A 20,456-nucleotide genomic window follows, 5' to 3' on the forward strand; every position below is an offset into this window, starting at 1 on the left:
AAGGAATGCAATGTGGAATGGAAAGGAATGGAATGTAGAATGGAATGAAATTGTACGGAAGTTGGAAAGGAATGGAAAGGAATGCACTGTGGAGTGGAATGTTTAATGGAATGCGGAATGGAACGTGGAAAGGAATGGAATGGAATGTGGCAAGGAATGTGGAATGGAATGTGAAATGGAATGTGGAATGTACTCGAATGGAATGCAATGTGGATTGGAATGAGGAATGGAACCGCATGGAAAGAGGAATGGAATGTGGAATGAAATGTGGAATGGAATTTGGAATTGAGTGGTGTGGAATGGAATGTGGAATGGAATCAGGAATGGATGTCGAATGAAATGTGGAGTGGAAAGTTGAATGGAGTGGAATGGAATGGAATGTGCACTGGAATGGGGAATGCAACGTGGAACTTAAGGGAATGGAAGGTGGAATGCAATGTGGAATGGAATGTGGAATGGAATCAGGCATGGATGTCCAATGAAAGGTGGAGTGGAAAGTTGAATGGAGTGGAATGGAATGGAATGTGCAATGGAATGGGGAATGCAACGTGGAATTTAAGGGAATGGAAGGTGGAATGCAATGTGGAATGGAATGTGGAATGCAATGAAATGGAATGGAATGTGGAATGGAATGGAATGTTATGTGGAATGGAAAGGAATGGAATGGGGAAAGGAATGTAAAATAGAAAGGAATGGAATGTGGAATGGAATGTGGAATAGAATGTGGATTGAAATTTGGAATGGAATGGAATGGAATGCGGAATGGAATGTAAAATGGAATAGATAGGAATGAGGAATGGAATGTGGAATTGAATGTGGAATGGAAAGATAAATGGAATGTGGAATTGAAAGGAATGGAATGTGGAATGCATTGTGGAATGGAAGGTGGAAAGAAATGGAATGGAATGTGGAATGGAACGTGGAATGGAATGCAATTAAAAGTTTAAAGCAACGTGTAATGGAAAGTGGAATGGATTGTGGAATGGAACGTGAAATATAATGGGCAATGGAATGTGGAATGGAACGTGGAACGGAATGGAATGGGAAGTGGAATGGAAAGTGGAATGTAATGCAATGGAAAGTTAAATGGATTGTGGAGTGGAATGTGGAATGGAATATGGAAAGGAACGTGGAATTTAATGGAATGGAATGTGGAAGGGAATTGAATGCAATGTGGAAAGGAATTTGTAATGGAATGGAATGCAATATGGAATGGAAAGTGGAATGGAGTGGAATGGAATGTGGAATCGAATATGAAATTGAATGAGGAATGTAACATGGAATGCAATGGAATGGAACGTGGAATGGAATGTGGCATGCCACGGAATGCATTGCGGAAGGGAATGTGGAATTGAAAGTGTAATGGAATACAATGGAACGTAGAATGCAATGGAATGGAATGTGGAATGGAATGTGGATTGGAATGGAATGCAATGTGGAATGGAATGTTAAATTGAATGTTATGGAACGTGGAATGAAATCTGGAATGGAATGTATTGTAATGCGAAATGGACTGTGGAATTGAATGTGGAATGGAAAGTGGAAGGGAATGGAATGGAATGTGGAATGGAATGTGGAATGCAATGTGGAATGGAATGCAATGGAATACAATGTGGAATGCAATGGAATGGAATGTGGAATGGAACGTAGAATGGAATGGAATGGAATGTGGATTGGAATGGATTGGAAAGTGGAATGGAATGTGTAACAGAATATGGATTGGAACGTGGAATGGAAAGGAATGCAATGGATTATGTAACGCAATCTGGAATGGATTGGAACAGAATGAGGAATGCAATGTGGAATGAAGTATGGAATGGAATGTGGAATGGAGTGGAATGGAATATGGAATGGAATGTGGAATGGAATGAGGATTGGAATGTGGAATGGAATATGGAATTGAATGTGGAATGGAATGCGGAATGGAATGTGGAATGGAATTCGGGAAGAAATGTGTTATGGAACGTGAAATGGAATTTAATGGAATGTGCAATGGAACATGGAATGGAAAAGAATAGAAAGTGGAATGGAACGTGGAATGGAATGGGGAATGGAATGTGGAATGGAACGGGCAATGGAATGGGGAATGTAATATGGAATGGAACGGGCAATGGAATGAGGAATGGAACGTGGAATGCAATCGAATGGAAAGTGGAATGGAACGAGGAATGGAAGGTGGAATAGAACGTGGAATGGAATGGAATGGAACATGGAATGGAAGTTGGAATGGAGTGTGGAATGGAACGTTGAATGGAAAGTGTAAAGGAATGGAATAGAACTTGGAATGGAACGTGAAATGGAATGTGGAACGAAATGTGTAATGGAAAGGAATGGAATGTGAAATGGAATGGAATGTTGAGTGAAATTGAATGTGGAATGTAATGGAATGGAATGTGGAATGGAATGGAATGGAATGAAATGTGGAATGGAACGGGGAATGGATTAGGAATTTATTGTGGAATGGAAAGAATGGGAATGTGGTATGGAACGGAATGAAATATGGAATGGATTATGCAATGGAATGAGGAATGGAATGTGGAATGGAATGTGGAAAGGAATGTGGAATGGAATGGAATTTAATGTGGAATGGAATGGAATGGAATGGAATGGAATGGAATGTGGAAGGGAATGGAATGGAACGTGAAATGGAAAGTGGAATTGAAAGTGGAAGGGAAAGTAGAATGGAACGTGGAATACAATGTGGAATGGAAAGGAATGGAATGTGGAATGGAATGGAATGGCATATGGAAAGGAATAGAATAAAATGGAATGTGGAATGGAATGTGGTATGGAATGGAGTGCAAAGTGATAGGAAAAATAGAATGGAATGGAATGAAATGTGGAATGGAAGGTGGAATGGAATGGAATGGAATGTGGAATACAACATGAAATGGAATGGAATGTGGAATGAATTGTGGAATGCAAAGGAATGGAATGCAATGCAATGTGGAATGGAATGGAATGGAATGTGGAATGGAATGGAATGGAACGTGGAATTGAGTGGAATGGAATGGAATGAATGGAATGTGGAATGGAAGGTTTAATAGAATGGAAAGAATAGTGGAATGGAATGTAATGGAATGTGGAATGGAATGGAATATGGAATGTGGAATGGAATGGAAAGAATGTGGAATGGAATGGAATGGAAAGAATGTGGAATGGAATGGAATGTGGAATGGAATATGGAATGGAATGGAATGGAAAGTGGTATGGAATGTGGAATAGAATGGAATGGAATGTGGAATGGAATTGAATGGAATGTGGAATTAAATGTGGAGTGGAATGGAGTGGAATGTGGATTGGAATGGAATGGGTTGTGCAATGGAATGGATTGGTATGTGGAATGGAACGTGGAATGAAATGTGGAATGGAATTGAATGGAATGTGGAATGGTACGTGGAATGAAATGGAATGGAATGTAGAATGGAATGTGGAATGAAACGAAATGTGGAATGGAATGTGGAATGGAATGGTATGCAATGAAATGGAATGTGGAATTGTATGGAATGGAATGTGGACTGGAAAGAAAAGGAAAGTGGAATGGAATGGAATGGAATGTGTAATGGAATGTGGAATGGAGTGGAATGGAATGTGGAATGGAAAGTGTAATGGAATGGAATTGAATGCGGAATGGAATTGCATGGAAAAGAATAGACCGAGTAATAAAATGTAATGTGGAAAGGAAGAAGGAATGGAATGGAAGGGAATGTGGAAAGGAATGTGAAATGGAATGGAATGGAAGGTGGAATGGAGGAATGGAATGGAATGTAGAATGGAGGAATGGAATTGAATGTGGAATGGAACGGAATGGAATGTGGAGTGGAATGTGGAATGGTATGTGAATTTGAATGGAACGGAATGTGGAACTGAATCGAATGGAATGTGGAACAGAATGTGGAATAGAATGGAATGGAATTTGTAATGGAATGGACTGGAATGTGGAATGGAATGGAATGGAATGTGGAATGGAATGTGGAATGGAAGGTGGAATGGAATGTGGAATGAAATGGAATGGAATGTGGAATTGAATCTAATGGAATGTGGAATGAAATGTGGAATGGAATGTGGAATTGAGTCGAACGGAATGTGGAATGGAAAGGAATGGAATGTGGAATGGAATGGACTGGAATGTGGAATTTAGTGGAATGGAATGCATTGTGGAATGGAATGGAATGGAGTGTGGAGTGGAGTGGAATTCAATGGAATGGAGTCTGGAGTGGTATGTTTAATGGAATGGAATGGAATGTGGAACGGAACGTGGAATGGAAAGTGGAATGTAATATGGAAAGGTACGTGCAATGGAATGGAATGTGGAATGGTATGTGGAATAGAAAGGAACGCCATGTGGAATGGAATGCAATGGAATATGGAATTGAATGGAATTTGGAATGAAATGGAATGGAATGTGGAATGGAATGGAACAGAATGTGCAATGGAATGCTATGGAACGAGGAATGCAAAGTGTAATGTAACGTTTAATGGAATGAAATGGAATGCGGAATGGAGTGGAATGTGGAATGGAATGCAATTTAATATGGAATAGAATGGAATGCGGTCTGGAATGGAATGTAAGGGAATGTGTAATGGAATGTAATTGAATGTGGCATGGAATGGAATGGAATGTGGAATGGAATGGAATGTGGAAAGGAATGTGGAATGAAATGAAATGGAATGAGGAATGGAATGTGGAAAGGAATGGAATGGAATTTGGAATGGAATGAAATGGAATGTGGAATGGAATGTAATAGAATGCAATGGAATGTGGAATGGAAGGTCGAATGGATTTGGAATTTAATGTGGAATGGAATGGATTGGTATGTGGTATGGAACGGAATGAAATATGAAATTCAATATGGAATGGAATGTGGAATGGAATGTGGAATGGTATGTGGAATGGAATGGAATGAAATGGAATGCGGAATGGCACATGGAATGCAAACTGGAATGTAACGTGGAATTGTACGTGCAATGGTATGGAAGGTGGAATGGCATGAGGAATGGAATGGAACGCAATGTGGAATGGAATGGAATGGAATGTGGAATGGAATGGAATGTGGAATGAAATGGACTGGAATGTGGGATGGAATGGAATGGAATGCAGAATGGAATGCTACGGATTGAGGAATGGAAACTGGAATGTAACCTTTTATGGAATGGAGTGGAATGTGGAATGGAATGGTATGCGGAATGGATGCAATGGATTATGGAAAAGAATGGAAAGCTGTCTGGAATGGAATGTAAGGGAATGTGGATTGGAATGGAATTGAACGTGGAATGGAATGGAATGGAATGTGGAATGGAATGGAATGTGGAATGAAATGGAATGTGGAATGGAATGGAATGGAATTGAATTTGGAATGGACTGTGGAATGGATTTGGAAATTAATGTGGAATGGAAAGGATTGGAATGTGGTATTGAACGGAATGAAATATGGAATGCAATATGGAATGGAATGTGGAATGGAATGGAATGGAATGAGGAAAGGAATGAAATGGAATGTGGAATGGAATGAAATGGAATGTGGAATGGAATGGAATGGAATGTGGAAAGGAATGGAATGGAATGTGGAATGGAAAGTGGAATGGAACATGGAGTATAAAGTGGAATGGAATGGAATGGAATGTGGAATGGAATGGAATGGAATATGGAATGGAATAGAATTGAGTGGAATGTGGATTGGAATGTGGAATGGAATGGAATGGAACGTGGAATGGAAAGTAGAATGGAATCTAATGAAATGTGGAATGGAATGTGGAATGGAATAGAAAGGAATGTGGAATGCAACGTGGAATGGAATGGAGTGTGGAATGAAATGTGGAATGGAATGGAATGAATTGCAATGCAATGTGGAATGGAATGGAATGGAATCTGGAATGGAATGGAATGGAACGTGGAATGGAATGGAATGGAATGGAATGGAGTGAAATGTGGAATGGAAGGTTGAACGGAATGGAATGCAATGTGGAATAGAATGGAATGGAATGTGGAATGGAATGGAATATGGAATGTGGAATGGAATGGAAAGAATGTGGAATGGAATGGATTGTTGAATGGAATATGCAATGGAATGTAATGGAAAGTGGTATGGAATGTGGAATAGAATTGAAAGGAAAGTGGAATGGAATGGAAGGTTGAATGGAATTGAATGGAATGTGGAATGAAATGTGGAATGGAATGGAATGGAATGTGGATTGGAATGGAATGGGATGTGGAATGGAATGGATTAGTATGTGGAATGGAACGTGGAATGGATAGTGGAATGGAATTGAATGGAATGTGGAATGGTATGTGGAATGGAATGGAATGCAATGTAGAATGGAACGAGGAAACGAATGTGGAATGGAATGTGGAATTGAACGGTACGCAATGAAATGGAATGCGAAATTGAAAGGAATGGAATATGGACTGGAATGGAATGGAAAGTGGAATGGAATGGAATGGAATGTGGAATGGAACGTCGAATGGAATGGAATGGAAAATGGAATTGAATGGAATGGAATGTGGAAAGGAATGGAATGGAATGTGGAATGGAATGGAATAGAATTTGGAATGGAATAGAATTCATTGTGGAACGGAATGGAATGGAATGTGGAAAGGAATGCAATGGAAAGTGGAATGGAATGGAATGTAATGGAATGGAATGTGTAATAGAATGTAACAGAATGTGGAATGGAATGAAATGGAATGTGTATTGGAATGTAGAATGGATTTTAATGGAATGCAATGGAATGTGGAATGGAATGGATTTTGGAATGGAATGGAAAGGAACGTACAAAGGAATGTGGAATGAAATGTGGATTGGAACGGCACAGACTGTTGAATGGAATGTCGTATGGAATGGTTAATGGAACAAGGAATGAAATGGAATGGAACGTGGAATGAAGTGGAAAGGAACATGGAATGTAATGTGGAATGGAATGGAATGTATTTGAGAAAGGAATGTAGAATGGAATGTGCAATGTAATGGAATGGAATGGAATGTGATATGGAATGTGGGATGGAATGTGAAATGGAACATGGAATGGAATGTGGAATTTAATGAAATGGAACGTGGAATGGAAAGCAATGGAATTTAGTGGAACATGAAATGGAACGTGGAATGGAGTGGAATGGAATATGGAATGGAATCTGCAATGGAATGGAATGTGGAATGGAAAGTGGAATGAAATGGAATGAAATGTGGAAAGGAATTTGGTATGGAATGGAATATGCAAAGGAATGTAGAATGGAATGTGGAATTGAATGTGGAATGGAATTGAATGCAACGTGAAATGCATAGCAATGGAATGTGAAGGGGTATGTGGAATGTAATCTGAATTGGAATGTGGAAAGAAATGTGGAATACAATGGAATGGAAAGTGGAATTGAATGAAATGGAAGGTGGAATGTAACGTGGAATGGAATGGAATAGAATGTGGAATGGTATAGAATGAAGAATGAAATGTGAAATGGACTGTGGAATGCAATGTGGAATGAAATGGAATGGAATGTGGAATGGAATGTGGTTGGAATGGAATGGAATGTAGAATAGAATGGAATGGAATGTGGAATGCAATGGAATGGAACGTGGAATAGAATGTGGAATGGAATATGGAATGGAAAGTGGAATGGAATGGAATTGAATGCAGAATAGAATCCAATGGAATGGAATGGAATGCGGAATGCAATGGAATGGAATGTAGAATTCAATGGAATGGAATGTGGAATGAAATATGGAATGGAATGTGGAATGGAACGGAATGGAAAGTGGAATGGAATGTGGAAAGAAATGTGGAATGGAATGTGTAACGCAAAGGAAATAAAAGTGGACTGGAATGTTGAATGGAATGGAACGGAAGGTGGAATGGAATGTGGAATGGAATGGAATGGAATGTGGAATGGAATGTGCAATGGAATGTGGAATGAAATGGAATGCAATGTGTAATGTAATGTGGAGTGGAATGGAATGGAATGTGGAAATGAACGGAATGGAATGTGGAATGGATTGAGGAATGGAATGCGGAATGGAACGTGGAAAGCAATGAAATAGAACGTGGAATGGAATGTGGAATGGAATGGAATGGATTGTGAAATGGAATGTGGAATGGAATGTGGAATGGAATGGAATGGAATGTGGAATGGGATGTGGAAAGGAATGGAATGGTATGGGGAATGGAATATGCAATGGAATGGATTGTGGAATGGAATGCAATGGAGTGTGGAAGGGAAAGTGGAATGGATTGTGGAAGGGAATGTTGAATGGAATGTGGAATGGAATGTGGAATGGAATGGAATGGAATGTGGAACGGAACGTTGAAATGAATGTGGAATTGAATGGATAGGAATGTGGAAAAGAATGTGGAATAGAATGGGGAATGGAATGGAATGTAATGTGGAATGTAATGAGGAATGGAATGTGGAAAAAAAGTGGAATTGATTGCAATGGAATGTGGAAAGAATAGTGGAATGATATTGAAAGGAACTTGGAATAGAACGTAGAATGGAACGTTGAATGGAATGTGGAATGGAATGGAAAGGAATGTGGAATTGAAGGGAATGGAATGTGGAATGGAATGGCATGTAATGTGGAATGGAATGAGGAGAGGAGTGTGGAATGGAAAGGGGAATTGAACGGAATGGAAAGTGGAATGGAATGTGGAAAGGAATGTGGAATGGAAAGTAAAATGGAATGGAATTGAATGTGGAATGGAGTGTGGATTGGAATGTGGAATGGAACGTGGAATGGAACTGAAAGGAATATGGAATGGAAAGTGGAATGGTGAGTGGAATGGAATGTGGAACGGAATGCAATGGAAGGTTTAATGGAACGTGGTATGGAGAGTGGAATGGAATGTGGAATGGAATGGTATGGAATGTAGAATGGAATAGATTGAATTGTGGAATGGAATAGAATCAATTGTGGAATGGATTGGAATGGAATGGTATGGAATATGGAATAGAATTGAATGGGACATGGAATTGAACGTGGAAAGGAACGTGGAATGTAACGTGGCAGGGAACATGGAATGGAAGGTGGAATAGAATGTAATGGGATGTGGAACAGAATGTGGAATGGATGGGAATGGAACATGTAATGAAATGTGGGATGGAATGGAAAGGAATGTGGAATGGTATGTGGAATAGATCGTGCAATAGAATGTGGAAAGTAATTTGGAATGGAATGTGGAATGTAATTGAATGAAATGTGGAACGGAATGGAATGTGTAATAGAATGGACTGAAATGGCATGTGGAATAGAATGGAATGGAATGTGGAATGCAATGTAATTGAATAGAATAAGAAATTGTTTGAAATTGAATGTGGAATGGAATGGAATGGAATGCGGTATGTAACGGAATGGAATGTGGAATAGAATGGAATGGAATGTGGAATGGAATGTGCAATGAAATGGAATGGAATGTGGAGTGGAATGTGGAATGGAATGTGTAATGGAATGTGGAAAGTAATGGAATGGAATGTGGTAAGGAATGTGGAATCGAATGGAATGGCATGTAGAACTGAATGTGGAAAGCAATAGAATGGAATTTTGAACTGAATGGAATGGAATGGAATGTGGAATGGAATGAGGAATACAACGGAATGGAAAGAGGAATGGATTGGAATGGAATGTGCAATGGAATGGAAAGGAATGGTATGGTTTGAAATGTGGAATGGAATGGAATGGAATCTGGAAAGGAAACGTATGGATAGGAATGTGGAATGGAATGGAATGTAATCTGGAATGGAATGTGGAATGAAATGGAATGGAAAGTGGAATGGAACGTGGAATGGAACATGGAATGGAATGTGGAAGGGAATGGAATGAAATCTAAAATGGAAGGGAATGAAAGTGGAATGGAATGTGGAATGGAATGGAATGGATCGTGGCATCAAATTCAATGAAATGTGGAATGAAAAGGAATGGGTTGTGGAATGGAAGGGAATGGCATGGAATGTGAAATAGAATGGAATGGAAAGGAAAGGAATGTGGCATAGAATGCAATGGAAAGTGGAATGGAACGGAATGTGGAATGGAATGGAATGGAAAGTGGAATGGAATGGAATGGAATTTGGAATGGAATGGATTGGAATGAGGAATGGAATGAGGAATGGAAGGTGGAATGGAATGGAACGGAACGTGTAATGGACTGTTTAATGGAATGTGGAGTTGAACGTGCAAGGAAACGTGGAATGCATTAGAATCGAACGTGGAATGGAAAATGGAATGGAAAGTGGAATGGAACGTGGAATGCAATGTGGAATCTAATGTGGAAAGGAAAGGAACGGAATGTGTAGCGGAATGGAATGGAATGGAATGTGGAATGGAATGGAATGGAAAGGAATGTGGAATACAATCTGGAATGGACTGGAAATGAATACGGAATGAAATGCAATGCAATGGTGTGGAATGTGGAATGGAATAGAATGGAAAGTGGAATGGAATTGTATGGAACGAGGAATGGAATATGGAATGGATCGTGGAATGGAATGTGGAAGGGAATGGAATGGAATCTGCAATGCATTGGAATGGATGTTGAATGGAGTGTGAAATGGAATGGAATGGAATGTGGAATGAAATTCAAAAGAATGTGGAGTGAAAAGGAATGGAATTGGATTGGAAAGGAATGGTATGGAATGTGGAATGGAATGGAATGGAATGTGGAATGGAATGAGGAATGGAATGGAATGGAATGTGGAAAGGAAAGGAATGTGGAATGGAATGGAAGGGATTGTGGAATGAAAAGTGGAATGGAATGAAATGCAATGTGGAATGGAATGTGGAATGTAACGAGGAAAGGAATAAAGTGCAACGTAGAAAGGAAAGTGGAATGGAATGGAAAGAAATGTGCCATGGAAAGGAATGGAATGTGAAATTGAATGTGAAATGGAATGTGGAATGGAATGTGGAATGGAATCCAATGGAATGTGAAGTGGATCGTGTAATGGAACGTGGAATGGAATAAGGAAAGGAACGTGGAATGGAATGCAATGGAACGTGAAATGGAACGTCTAATGGAATGTGGAATGGAACGTGGAATGGAACGTGGAATGGACCGTGCAATGGAAAGTGGAATGAAACGTGGAATGGAATGTGCAATGGAACGTGGAATGAAATGTGGACTGGAAAGTGTTATGGAATGGAATTGAATGTGGAATGGAATGTGGAATGGAATGGAATGGAATGTGGAATTGAATGGAAAGGAATGTGGGAAAGAATAGATTGTAAAGTGGAATGGAGTGCAAAGCAATATGGAAAGGAATGGAATGGAATCTGGAATAAAATCTAGAATGGAATGGAATGGTATGGTATGGAGTGTGCAACGGAAGGGAATGGAATCTGGAATGGAATGTGGAATGGAATAGAATGGAAACTGGAATGGAAAGTGGAATGGAACGTGGAATGGAATGTGGAAGGGAATGGAATGAAATCTACAACGGAAGGGAATGGATGTGGAATGGAATTTGGAATGGAATGGATTGGAATGTGCCATGAAATTCAACAGAATGTGGAACAGAAAGGAATGGAAGGGAATGACATGGAATGTGGGAGAGAATGCAATGGAAAGGAAATGAATATGAAATAGAATGGAATGGAATGTGGTACGGAATGGAATGTGGAATGGAATGGAATGTGGAATGGCAAGGAATGGAAAGTGGAATGGAATGGAATGGAATGTGAAATGGAATGGAACGGATCGTGGAATTGTACGTGGAATGGATTAGAATGGAACTTGGAATGAAAAGTGGAATAGAATGTGGAATGGAACGTTGAATGGAATGTGGAATGAAATGTGGAATGGTGAGGAAAGGAATGTGTAACGGAATGGAATGGAAAGTGGAATGGAATGGAAGAGAATGTGAAATCTAATGGAATGGAATGTTGAATACAATATGGAATGGAATGGAAACAAATACGGAATGGAATGGAATGAAATGCTATGGAATGTGGAATGGAATGGAATGTTGAATGGAATGCGGAATGGAATTGAATGGAACGTGGAATGGAACGTGGAATGGATCATGGAATGAAATGTGGAAGGGAATGGAATGGAATCTGGAATGGATGGGAATGGATGTGGAATTTAATGTGGAATGGAAAGAAATGGAATGTGGAATGAAATTCAATGAAATGTGGAGTGGAAAGGAATGGAATTGGATTGGAAGGGAATAGTATGGAATATGGAATGGAATGGAATGGAATGTGGAATGAAATGGAATGGAATGTGGAATGGAATGGAATGGATTGTGGAATGGAAACTGCAATGGAATGGAATGGAATGGAATGTCGAATGGAAAGTTGAATGGAACGATGAAGGGAATGGAGTGGAACGTACAATGAATGTGGAATGGAAGGGAATATAATGTGGAACGGAATGGAAAGGAATGTGAAATGGAATATGAAATGGGATGTGGAATGGAAAGTGAAATGCAATGGAATGGAAAGTGGAATGGAATGGAAGGGAACATGGAATGGAACGTCGAATGGAATGGAATGGAACGTGGAATGGAAAGTCGAATGGAATGTGGAATGGAACGTGGAATGGAATGTGGAATGGAATGTAATACAATGTTGAACGGATTGTCAAATGGAACGTGGAATGGAAAGTGGAATGGAACGTGGAATGGAAATTGGAATGGAACGTGGAATGGAACGTGCAATGGAACGTGGAATGGAATGTGGATTGGAATGTGCTACGGAATGGAATTGAATGTGGAATGCGATGTGGAATGGAATGCAATGGTATGTGGAGTGGAATGGAATGGTATGTGAAATGGTATGTGGAATAGAAAGTGGAATGCAACGTGGAATGCAATAGCATGAAACGTGGAATGGAATAGAATGGAACTTGGAATGGAATGTGGAATGGAATGTAGAATGGAAAGTGAAATGGAATGTGGAATGGAAAGTGCAATGCACGTGGAATAGAATAGCGTGGAACGTGGAATGTAATGTGGAATGGAATGGAATGAGGAAGGGAAAGGATTGGAATGAAGAAAGGAATGTGGAATGGAATGCAATGGAATGTGGAATGGAATGCAATAGAATGTGTAATAGAATGTGGAATGGAATGTGGATGTAACGGAATGGAATTTGGAATGGAATGTTGAATGGAGTGTGGAATGGACTGTGGAATGGAAGGGAATGGAATGTGGAATGGAGAGTGGAATGAAGTGCGAAATGGAACGGAATGGAATGTGGAACGGAATGTGTAATGAAATGTGGAATGTAATGGATTGTGGAATATAATGGAATGGAACGGTATGCAATATGGATTGGAGTGGAATGGAACCTGCAATGGAACATGGAAAGTATCATGGAATGTAAAGTGGAAGGGAACGTGGAATGGAAGGTGGAATGCAATGGAAAGGAACGTGGAATTGAATGTGGGATGGAATGGAATGGAATGTGGAATGGAATGCAGAATGCATCTTGGAATAGAATGAGGAATGGAATGTGGAATGGAACGTGGCATGTAATTGAATGGAATGTAGAATGGAATGGAATGGAATGTGGAATAGAATGGAATGGAATTGAATGTCGAATAGAACGGAATGGAATGGAATGGAATTCGGAATGGAAAGGAATGGAATGTAGAATGCAACGTAATGGAATGGAATGTGAAACTAAATGGAATGAAATATGGAATGGAATGCAATGGAAAGTGAAGTGGAATTTGGAACGGAATGTGAAATGGAATGTGCAATGGAATTTGGAATGGAAAGTGGAATGGAATGAAATGGAACGTGGAATGGAATGTGGAATGGAACGGAATGGAATGTGAAATTGTATGTGGAATGGAATGTGGAATGGAAAGTGGAATGAGTCATGGAATGGAATGTGGAATGGAATGGATTGGAACCTGTAATGCAATGTGGAATGGAATGGAATGGAATGTGGAATGGAAGGCAAAGGAAAGTGGAGAGGAATGGAATGGAATGTGGAATGGAATGGAATGTAATATGGAATGGAATGGAAGAGAATGGGATGTAGAATCGAACGGAATTGAATTGAATGGAATGTGGAATGTAATGGAATGGAACATGGAATGGAACGTGGAGTGATATGCGGAATTCATTGGAATGTAATGTGGAATGTAATGTGGAAAGGAATTGAATGGAATGTGGAATGGAATGTGGAATGGAAAGGAATGGAATGTAAAATCAAATGGAATGGAATGTGGAATGGAATGGAATGGAATGGAATATGGAATGGAATTGAATGGAATGGAATGTGGAATGGAATGTGCAATAGAAGGGAAAGGAATATGGAATGGAATGTGGAATGGAATGGAAAGTGGAATGGAATGGAATCGGGAATGGAATGGAATAGAATGTGGAATTGAATGTGTAAAAGAATGGAATGGAATATGAAATGGTATGGAATGGAATGTGGAATAGAATGGAATGGAAAGTGGAATGGAATGAGAAGGAACACGGAATAGTATGGTGAATGGAATGGAATGTGGAATGGAATGTGGAAAGGAACAGAAAGGAATGGAATGTGGACTGGAATGCAATGGAATTTTGTATGGAATTGAATGGAATGTGCAATGAAATCGAATGGAGTTGAATGTGGAATACAATGTGCAATGCAAAGTGATGGAATGGAATGGAATGTGGAATAGAATGGAATGGAATGGAATGCAATGTAGAATGGAATCTAATGGAATGGATTATGGAATAGAATGTGTGAAGGGAATGCGCAATGGAATGGAATGGAACGTGGAATGGAATGGCATGGAATGTGGAATGGAATGGAATGGAAATGGAAATGGAATGGATTGGAATTGAATGTGGAATGCAATGTGGAATGGAAGCGAATGGAATGGATTGGAATGTGGATAGGAATGAAATGGAATGTGGAGTGGAATGGAATGGAATGTGGAATGGAGTGGGTTGAAATGGAATGTGGAATGGAATGTGGAAAGGAATGTCTAATACACTGGAAGGGAATGTGGAATGGAATGTGAAATGGAAAGGAATGGAATTTGGAATGGAAAGTGGAATGGAATGGAAAGGAATGTAAATTGGAAGGTGGAATGGAATGGAATGGCAAGGTGGAATGGAATGGAATGTCGAATGGAAAGGAATGGAAAGTGGAATGGAACATAGAATGGAATGGAATGGAACATGGAATGGAAGGTGGAATGGAATGTGGAATGGAACCTGGAATGGAACATGGAGTGCAATGTGTAATGTGGAATTGAATGGAATGGAATGTGGAATGGAACGGAATGGAATGAGGAATGGAATGGAAGGGAAAGTGGAATGCATTGGAATGGAATGTGAAATGGAATGTGGAATGGAATGGAATGGATTGTGTAATGGAATTTGAAATGGAAAGGAATGGAATTGAATGGAATGTGGAATCAAATGGAATGGAATGTGGAATGGAATGGAATGGAATGGAATATGGAATGGAATTGAATGGAATGGAATGTGGAATGGAATGTGGAATGGAATGTGCAATAGAATGGAAAGGAACGTGGAATGGAATGTGGAATGGAATGGAAAGTGGAATGGAATGGAATCTGGAATGGAATGGAATGGAATGTGGAATAGAATGGAATGGAAAGTGGAATGCAATGAGAAGGAACACGGAATAGTATGGTGAATGGAATGGAATGTGGAATGGAATGTGGAAAGGAACAGAAATGAATGGAATGTGGACAGGAATGCCATGGAATTTTGTATGGAGTTGAATGGAATGTGAAATCAAATGGAATGGAAATGAATGTGGAATACAATGTGCAATGGAATGCGATGGAATGGAATGGAATGTGGAATGGAATGGAATGGAATGGAATGCAATGTGGAATGGAATCTAATGGAATGGATTATGGAAAGGAATTTGTGAAGGGAATGCGCAATGGAATGGAATGGAACGTGGAATGGAATGGCATGGAATGTGGAATGGAATGGAATGGAAAGTGAAATGGAATATTGGAATTGAATGTGGAATGCAATGTGGAATGGAAGCGAATGGAATGGATTGGAATGTGGATAGGAATGAAATGGAATGTGGAGTGGAATGGAAGGGAATGTGGAATGGAATGTGGAAAGGAATGTGTAATACACTGGAATGGAACGTGGAATGGAATGTGAAATGGAAAGGAATGGAATTTGGAATGGAAAGAGGAATGGAATGGAATGGAATGTCGAATGGAAGGTGGAATGGTAGGAATGGAACGTTGAATGGAATGGAATGTCGAATGGAAAGGAATGGAAAGTGGAATGGAACATGGAATGGAATGGAATGGAACATGGAATGGAAGGTGGAATGCAATGTGAAATGTGGAATTGAATGGAATGGAATGTGGAATGGAATGGAATGTAATGAGGAATGTAATGGAATGGAATGAGGAATGGAATGGAAGGGAAATTGGAATGCATTGGAATGGAATGTGAAATGGAATGTGGAATGGAATGGAATGGAATGTGCAATGGTATGGAATGGAATGTGTATTGGAATATGGAAGGGAATGGAATGGAATGGAATGGAATGGAAAGTGGAATGGAATGGAATGGAGTGTGGAGTGGATTGGAATGGAATTTGGAATGGAAAGTGGAATGGAACGTGGAATGGAATGGAATGGAATGGAAGGTGGAATGTAATGGCATGGAATGTGGAATGGAAAGCGGAATGGATCATGGAATGGAACGTGGAATGGAAAATGGAAAGAATAGTGGAATGTATTGGAATGGAACGTAGAGTGGAATGGAATGTGGAATGAAATGGAAAGGAGTGTGGAATGCAATGGAATGGAATGTGGAATGCAATGCAGTGGAATGGAATGTAGACTGGAATGAATTGGAAAGGAATGGAATGTGAAATGAAAAGTAATGGAAGGTGGAATGGAATGTGGAATGGCATGGAAAGGATTGTGGGATGGACTGGAATGGAAAGTGGAATGGAAAATGGACTCTCATGGAAAGGAATGTGGAATGGAATAGAATGGAATGTGGAATGGAATGGAATGGAATGTGGAATGCAATGGAATGGAATGTGTAATGGAATGGAATGTGGAATGGAATGTGGAAGGGAATGGAAAGAAATGTAATGGAATGTGGAAAAGAATGTGGAATGGAATGAAATGGAAAGTTGAATTAAATGTGGCATGGAATGGAATGGAATGCGGAATGGAATCTGGAATGGAATTAAGTGGAATGTATAATGGAATGAAATGGTATGTGAAATGGTACGTGCAATGGAATGGAATGGAATGGAACGTGGAATGGAATGAAATGGAAAGTGGAATTCAATTTAATAGAAAGTGGAATGGAATGGAATGGAATGGAATGTGGTATAGAATGGAATGTGGAATGGATTGGAATGGAATGTGGAATTGAATGGAATGGAATGAGGAAAGGAATGTAGAATGGAATCGAATGGAATGTGGAATGGAATGGAATGGAATGTGAAATGGAATAGAATTGAATGAGGAATTGAATGTGGAATGGAATGGAATGGAACATGGAATGGAATACAATGGAATGTGGAATGGAATGTGGAATGGAATGTGGAATGAAATGGAACGGAATGTGGAATGGAATGGAACAGAATGGAATGTGGAATATAATGGAACGGAATGGGGAGTGGAATGGAATGGAAGGTGGAATGGAATGTGTAATAAAATAGAATGGAATGTGGAATGGATTGGAATAGAATGGAACATGGAATATAACTGGAATGCAATGGAATGGAAGGTGGAATGGAATGGAATGGAATACGGAATGTAATGGAATTGAACGGAAAATGGAACGGAAAGGAATGTGGAATGGAACGTGCAATGGAATGGAATGGAATGTGGAATGAAATGGAATGCAAAATGGAATGGAATTTGGAATGGAATGGAATGGCATGTGGAATGCATTGGAATGGAATACGGAATTTAAAGTGGAATGGTATGTAATAGAACGTGAAATGGAACGTGGAATGGAAGGGAATGGAAAGTGGAACGGAATGTCTAATGCAAGGTGGAAAGGAACGTGGAACAGAACGTGGAATGGAACGTGGAACGGAATGAAATTTAATGTGGAGTGGAATGTGAAATGGAAAGTGGAATGGAAGTTGGAATGGAAAGGGGAATGGAAAGTGGAACGGAACTTGGAATGGAACGTGGAATGGAACGTGGAAATCAATGAAATGGAACGTGTAGTGGAAAGTGGAATGGAACTTGCAATGCAAGGTGGAAAGGAACGTGGAACAGAACGTGGAATGGAACGTGGATTGCAATGTGGAATTGAATGAAATGGAATGAGGAATGGAATGTGAAATGGTACGTGGCAAGGAAGTTGGAACGGAAAGTGGAATGGAAAGTGGAAGGGAACTTGCAATGGAATGTGGAATGTAATGTGTAATGGAACGTGGAATGGAACGTGGAATGGAATGGAAAGGAACGTGGAGTGTAAAGCGGAATGGAACGTGCAATGGAAGGTGGAATGGAAAGTGGAACGGAATGTGGAATGGAATGTGGAATGGTATGTTGAATGGAATTGAATGGGACGTGGAATGAAACATCGAATGCGACGTGGAATGGAAAGTGGAATGGAATATGGAATGGAATGGATTGGAATGGAAAGGAATGGACTGTGGAATGGAATGGAATGGAATGTGGAAAGGAATGGAATGCACTGGAATGTGGCATTGAATGGAATGGAATGGAATGCGGAATGCAATGGAATTGAATGTGGAATGGAATGGAATGGAACGGAATGGAATGGAATGGAATGGAATGAAATGGAATGTTGAATGGAATGGAAAGCAATGGAATGGAATGTGGATTTAAATGGAATTGAATGTGGAATGGAATGGAAAGGAATGTGGAATGCAATGGAATGCAACGTGGAATGGAATGTGGAACAGAATGTGGAATGGATTGTTTAATGGAATGGAATGGAATGTGGAATGGAATGGAATGGAATGTGGAATGCAAAGGAATGGAATGGAATGTGGAATTGAATGGAATGGAATGGAATGGAATGCAGAATACAATGGAATGGAATGTGTAATGGAATGGGATGGAATGGAATGGAATGGAAAGGAATGCAATGGAATGTGGAATGCACTGGAATGCAATGGAATGGAATGTGGATTTGAATGGAAGGGAATGTGGAATGGAATGGATTGGAATGTGGAATGCAACGGAATGGAACCTGGAATGGAACGTGGAATGCAATGTGGAATGGATTGTTTAATGTAATGGAATGGAATGTGGAATAGATTGAACGGAATGTAATATGTAATGGATGTGGAAAGGAATGTGGAATTAAATGGATTGGAATGTGGAATTGAAAGGAATTTAATGGAAAGGAAATTGAAAAAGAATGTGGAACGGAATGTGAAATGGAATGTGTAATAGAATGTGGAACAGAATGAAATGGAATGTGGAATGGAATGGAATGGAACGTAGAATTGCATGGAATGGAACGTGAAATTTAATGCAGAATGGAACATGAAATGGAATGTGGAAAGGAATGTGGAATGCAATGGAATGGAATGTGGTATGAAATGTGAAAAGGAATGGAACGGAATGTGGAATGGAATGTGGAATGTAATGCAATGCAATGAGAATGGAATATGGAATGGAATGAAATGGAATGTGGAATATAATGTGGAATGGAATGGATTTGAATGTGGAATGGAATGTGGAACGGAATTCGGAATGGAAAGGAATGGAATATGGAATGGAATTTGGAATGGAATGTGGAATGAAACGTGGAATGGAACGTGGAATGGAATGGAATGGAACTTGGAATAGAATGTGCAATGGAATGGAAGGGAATGTGGAATGAAACGTGGAGTGCAATGGAATGGAAAGTAGAACGGATTGGAATGGAATGTGGAATGGAATGTAGAATGGAACAGAATGTAATGTGGAACGGAATTTAATGGAATGTGGAATGGAAAGTGGAATGGAATTTGCAATGGATTGTGGAATGGAATGTGGAATGGGAAGGAATGCAATGCAATATAATGTCGAAAGGAACGTGGAATGCAATGGATTGGAACCTGGAATGGAACGTGGAATGGAACGTGGAATGGAATGGAATGGAATGTGGAATGGAAAGTGGATTGGAATGTGGAATGAAACTTGAAATGGAATGGAATGGAACGTGAAATGTAATGGAAAGGAACGTGAAATGGAACCTGGAAAGGAATGAGGAATTGAACATGGCATGGAATGTGGAATGGAATGTGCAATGGAATGTGGAATTGAGTGTGGAATGGAACGTGGAAAGGAATGGAAAGGATTGTGGAATGGAACGTGCAATGGAACGTGGAATGGAATGGAATGGAATATGGAATGGAAAGTGGATTGGAATGTGGAATGAAACTTGAAATGGAATGGAATGGAACGTGAAATGTAATGGAAAGGAACGTGAAATGGAACCTGGAAAGGAATGAGGAATTGAACGTGGCATGGAATGTGGAATGGAATGTGCAATGATATGTGGAATTGAGTGTGGAACG

Source organism: Pongo pygmaeus, chromosome Y, assembly GCF_028885625.2.
Source record: "Pongo pygmaeus isolate AG05252 chromosome Y, NHGRI_mPonPyg2-v2.0_pri, whole genome shotgun sequence".
Taxonomy (NCBI): Eukaryota; Metazoa; Chordata; class Mammalia; order Primates; family Hominidae; genus Pongo; species Pongo pygmaeus.